This window comes from Diaphorina citri, unplaced genomic scaffold (genome assembly GCF_000475195.1).
Source record: "Diaphorina citri unplaced genomic scaffold, Diaci psyllid genome assembly version 1.1 scaffold1187, whole genome shotgun sequence".
NCBI lineage: Eukaryota > Metazoa > Arthropoda > Insecta > Hemiptera > Psyllidae > Diaphorina > Diaphorina citri.
The window spans coordinates 84,569-90,568 of NW_007378616.1; the positions used below are offsets into that span (position 1 = coordinate 84,569).

The 6,000-nt window shown below is 41.4% G+C and overlaps 1 long non-coding RNA gene across 1 annotated transcript in view; it reads left to right on the plus strand.

Moving 5' to 3' along the window:
• Positions 1–5,698, plus strand: part of LOC113469680 — a 78,220-nt gene extending 72,522 nt beyond the window's left edge. Inside the window, exon 3 of the long non-coding RNA XR_003393017.1 lies at positions 5,561–5,698. This is a non-coding gene — a long non-coding RNA (uncharacterized LOC113469680). The remainder of the gene's footprint in view (positions 1–5,560) is intronic.
• Positions 5,699–6,000: the final 302 nt, after the last annotated feature.

Below are 6,000 nucleotides of genomic sequence, written 5' to 3' on the forward strand. Positions count from 1 at the left end.
GTTCTAGTGCGGGACAATAGATACTACACGAGCATTCACCGGGTATAATGTATAGAAAAACAAGATAGATCCATTATTATTACCCCCTGTACCCCCCGGTCTGAAGGGAAAACATTTTAGGTGGAATTGGCTGGCGAAAATTTCCTTAGCTTGATGACTGATGAACACACTTGCCAAGTTTCATCGAAATCGGACAAATCATAAAGATTAAACGGGTATCGTGCAACAAACAGACTAAAGGTGAATTTTTACTTTCGTGAAACTTTCAGAAACGGAACCGATTAAGATGGTGCGCCATCTTGGATTTCCTACGATTTAGCACAGGCGCTATTTCGGATTCCAAAAGGGAACCGGTTCCCACAGTTTCCTAGAAAGGATATGCTAATTACTAATGTGTAAAAGTGTAAATCTAAGAACTCGATTCGTTCGTTTGAAAATGAAAACAGGAGAACAACTTGTCATACATTTTTTTCCTTTCAAAAGAAGGTAAATACAGAATATGGATTGCTTGCTCACGGATTCAGTGTGTACGTAACCTGCTCCGTCGATTGTACAATTTTCCTAAGAAAGGGGAGCGGAAGGGAAGGCAAAAGTTTCAATTTTTCGAGCTCCTGTGTGTCTGTCTGTAGGTAACTATAATGACTAAACGGTTAGTGATATTGTAAAAGTTACTACAGAACAAAAAATTAGCATCATTCAATAGGATAAGGAAAGTCGTGTGATGTTCACACCAGATTTTTTGCTTCCAAAAGAAGGTAAATACAGAAAAAGAAAATGGATTGCTTGCTCACGGATTGAGTGTGTACGTAACCTGCTCCGTCGATTGTACAATTTTCCTAAGAAAGGGGAGCGGAAGGGAAGGCAAAAGTTTCAATTTTTCGAGCTTTTTTTTTCTTCTACCTGATGGGGAGAACGAGTTCAAATGAAGGGGAAAAATGTCGATGCATTTATATGGCAGAAAGTCGCCCCCTTTTGGAGAACAACTTGTCATACATTTTTTTCCTTTCAAAAGAAGGTAAATACAGAATATGGATTGCTTGCTCATGGATTGAGTGCGTACGTAACCTGCTCCGTCGATTGTACAATTTTCCTAAGAAAGGGGAGCGGAAGGGAAGGCAAAAGTTTCAATTTTTCGAGCTTTTTTTTCTTCGACCTGATGGGGAGAACGAGTTCAAATGAAGGGGAAAAATGTCGATGCATTTATATGGCAGAAAGTCGCCCCCTTTTTGTAGAATCAATAGAAGAATAAAGCTCGTGTTGTGAATATGTTGCATGGATGTTGGAGATGTTGTTTCAAAGTAATTGGGTATGTATATGTAAGGAACGACTTGTGGAGGTGGAGGAAACTCGAGAATTGGAAGGAGGGAAACTGCTGAATTCGAAATAGAATTTTGGTTATCGTCCTATGCAATGAGGTTATCCGAATATATCTGATTTAGTCAAACATCTAACTTTGAAGAAATCTCTTCGCCCTTGGTCAAAAGTTCAATAAAACGACTTGTGGAGGTGGAGGAAACTCGAGAATTGGAAGGAGGGAAACAGTTGAATTCGAAATAGAATTTTGGTTATCGTACTATGCAATGAGGTTATCCGAATATATCTGATTTAGTCAAACATCTAACTTTGAAGAAATCTCTTCGCCCTTGGTCAAAAGTTCAATATGTATATGTAAGAAACGACTTGTGGAGGTGGAGGAAACTCGAGAATTGGAAGGAGGGAAACTGCTGAATTCAAAATAGAATTTTGGTTATCGTACTATGCAATGAGGTTATCCGAATATATCTGATTTAGTCAAACATCTAACTTTAAAGAAATCTCTTCGCCCTTGGTCAAAAGTTCAATAATGTTCAATATGTGAAAAATAGATCCTCATTCAGACATTTTCAAGAACATCGAAAAATTAAAACATATGCCTCGGTTTGGAATGGAACCTTCCCGCTTAGCAGACTGAGGCAAAATCGCCGTCATTCGCTTCATCAACCTTTCGAACATTTTTTTCGATTCGTCGAACGCTTAAAACCATTCTTCCAGACCTACAGTCCCGTGCAACCAAGCGACTTAACACAATATTATCGCTCCCTCAGTCCTCAGATGAAAATCCTCTCAAAGATACGAGCAAGAAGAGACAGCTTGAAATATTGAAACACATAAACGAAATGGTGGTAACGTATTAAATTGACCCAGATATTAGTTCTAGTGCGGGACAATAGATACTACACGAGCATTCACTGGGTATAATGTATAGAAAAACAAGATAGATCCATTATTATTACCCCCTGTACCCCCCGGTCTGAAGGGAAAACATTTTAGGTGGAATTAAAAGAGAAAAAAATATCCCCAAAAGAATGAAGAACGGATGGAGGGAGAAAGGAGCAATAGAGGAGAAAAATGGGATGAAGAAAATGAAAAATGTGGACACATACTGTATGTAGAGTGCACTTAATATTACCCTTACCTTCACATCCTTTATGGACCTTAAAAACCTGTAGTTAGTTTTTGGCCTCGTACAATATTGAACAACATTACTTCACGTTCAGGCTGCATGACCTGAAGCTCCTTCGTGTAGAGTGCACCTAATATTAACCTTACCTTCACATCCTTTATGTACCTTAAAAACCTGTAGTTAGTTTTTGGCCTCGTACAATATTGAACAACATTACTTCACGTTCAGGCTGCATGACCTGAAGCTCCTTCCGTTGTAGTTTGCTAGTTTCTAATTTCATTTCAACTGTATCATTCTGTCTGAAAAGTATGCCATGTAGGCATGAAGTTTTGGCAATCCAAACTTTGGGTAGTCTATCAATAAAAAATGTTAGTGATTGTTTCTCTCTAACTTATCCAGGGGACATACGAATTCAGGTGCTCTATAGGTCTCTGAAATCATTCGGCGGGCTCTTCAGTCTTCACCCGAATTGGATTTCGTCATACCCTGTCGCGTAATGTAATGACAGACCAGACGTCCGGTCTTAAAATAACGACTGAAGTGTTATCTAAAACTTTCTCGCTTTGAGTTCATAGGTCGTCGCGACAAAGTTCAACAAACATAGTCGATCGATGTCGACTGAACCGTCCACACTGCCTCGGCCAACAAAGATTCACCTCGTCAATTGACGGCCGCCCGGCCGGTCGAATATGTTTGGACACAACATCAGGGTTTATATGGAAGATTTTGCCAGCCTAATTAACTTTAGAGTGCCTTAGAGTTAGAGGGTAGAATAGAATATATCTTGTTTATCCTGCTCGAATGAGACTAAAAAGTCCCTTTACTCCAGCAGTCTAAACAAGGTCTCGTGTATTTTATGGGTTTAACATTGTGATCGATGTCGACTGAACCGTCCACACTACCTCGGCCAACAAAGATTCACCTCGTCAATCGACGGCCGCCCGGCCGGTCGAATATGTTTGGACACAACATCAGGGTTTATATGGAAGATTTTGCCGGCCTCATTAACTTTAGAGTGCCTTAGGGTTAGAGGGTAGTGCGTTTCTGCCTTGTAACTTGTAACCGCTAGGTCACGCGTTCGATTCTCGCCCAGGGCGAACTTTAACGACCTACAAAGAGAAAAAAGAAAAATAATAATAATAATGAGAAGAAGAAAAGAGAAATAAAGAAGAAAAGGGTAGTGCGTTTCTGCCTTGTAACTTGTAACCGCTAGGTCACGCGTTCGATTCTCGCCCAGGGCGAACTTTAACGACCTACAAAGATAAGGTTCGTTACTGGCTTTCCCTCTTGTCCTTCTCTCTTCGATTTCGGCCCGATAAGACCTCCGTTGTTACAGTTCCCTCTATCAAACATTTTCAAAACATATCCTCTCTCAGTGTACGACAGGATACAAACACCCTGTATGTTTGACTTTCGAGAGAGAGGGAGTAAGTAATTAAAAACGAAAGAGGTGTGAAAAAAAAGTGACTGGTGAGAATGGTAGAAGTTGGGATGTCCTAGGAACAAGGTCGTCCTCAGATAAATCCAACAATGGGCCCCGTACCCTTAATTTTTACAAACAATATGTACTAGGCCCTCGAATTTTATTTTCCTTTTCTTTGGGGGGGGGGGGCGGAGAACTGTTGTCGATTTCGGTCCGATAAGACCTCCGTTGTTACAGTTTCCTCTATCAAACATTTTCAAAACGTATCCTCTCTCAGTGTACGACAGGATACAAACACCCTGTATGTTTGACTTTCGAGAGAGAGGGAATAAGTAATTAAAAACGAAAGAGGTGTGAAAACTGAGGAGGACTGAGTTCTCAATTCTGAAAGCTGTCTCGTTGAGATTAAGAGGAACAAGGCAGATTGTTAAGCCTTATGCTTTTGATGATGGAGCTGGCTTGTTCGAGAGAGGGAGTAAGTAATTAAAAACAAAAGAGGTGTGAAAAAAAAGTGAGTGGTGAGAATGGTAGAAGTTGGGATGTCCTAGGAACAGGGTCGTCCTCAGATAAATCCAACAATGGGCCCCGTACCCTTAATTTTTTTTACAAACAAGAATATGTACTAGGCCTTCGAATTTTATTTTCCCCTTTTCTTTGGGGGCGGAGAACTGTTGGTTCCGGGCCCCCTTTGAGGAGTCCGGGGCAAGCGGGACCGAACAAGCCCTTCTGTGACCACATAGTTTTTTTCTCCCTTACCGCTAATTCTTCCCTCCCGGTCCTGGTTTTGTCATGGGAATTAATTTGGTTTGTCCCCATTTTTTAGTCCCGCTTTCTTTTACTCCCTCCTAAACCTTAATTAAGTTGTATACTTCTCTCTACTTGCTCAAACTGACCCTGTTTTCCTTTTTCCTAATTAAGTTGTTCCGCTCTTGTCTTCTCAAATTTATACTCTTTTTTTTCCGAAGAGGTTTGACAGAGGGGACTGTAACTGCTGAGGTCTTCTCGTCCCGAAAGCGGAGAAAAGGAAGACAGGATAGGAGAAAGCCTCGAAGAGGTTATCCAAGGTCGGACCAAGGGCACTTGAGTACCCTAGTTTCCTTTACGTTTATCTAGGTGTCAGCTCCCATGGCTTAGTGGTCACTGCGCTCGCCTTGCACGCGGGAGACCCGGGTTCGATTCCCGGCGGGGTCAAGAAATTTTTCTCTCAGGCTGGGGTTTGCTTTCTTGTATTTTAATTTGATCCTTCTCTCTCTTGTCTCGAAAGCCTTTTTTTGTACCAAAAAAAAGGAGGAGGAGGAGGAGGAGGAAAAGAAGAAGAAAAAGAAGAAGAATGGGGATAGTGAGAAATGTGGGAGAAAGGAGAGAGTGGGAAATGCTGATGAGGAAGGGTCAAAAGTGACATAGTTTTGTTCCGTGACTGGATGTTGCGGGGCCCACTCAGCCTCGTGAGGAAAATGAGTAGCTATGACATAGAAATGCGCATAGCGACCGGTGCCAGCATGGTAGGTAAATATTGGATGTTAGGATTATTGAGATATTGGGAAAAATCCTACAATGCTGCAGTGAGCACCAAAGTTGTGATATAATAACACAAAGAAACTGCATTTATTTATTTGTCTAGGTGGATGACTAGATTACCTGGGATTCCTGACTGTTTTCCCGTTTCTAATGACTACTTTTCTCCTCGGTTTCAGATGATTAGCTGAGGGGGAGCCTCGACCACAGTTCTAGCTACCATGTTCCAGTTGATTCTTCTGTTGCTGACCACCCTGTGGTCGACTGGTTTAGCGGATGTCCCGCCTCCTGACGGACAAGTGGAGAAACTCAAAACAGGTAAAATAAAAATGATCATTGTTACGGGCTAAATAATTCCCGGAGGGACGGGCCCAGGTTGTCTCCCTTTCAAAAGGGAGGGACAGAATAGGGGACTCCTCTGAGAGGAGGGAAAGAGTTTTCTTTTCCCTCCCTTTCTCTTTCTTCCCACGAGATTAGTTCCCAGTTCCCTTTTCTGTTCTTTATAGTCCTTCTACAGTAATCTACAGTCCTACAAAGGTATACATGTAGCATTTATACTGTTTATAGCATGTAGTAACTTAAGTAATATGTTGGTAGTACAGCTGTAGTACATATTACT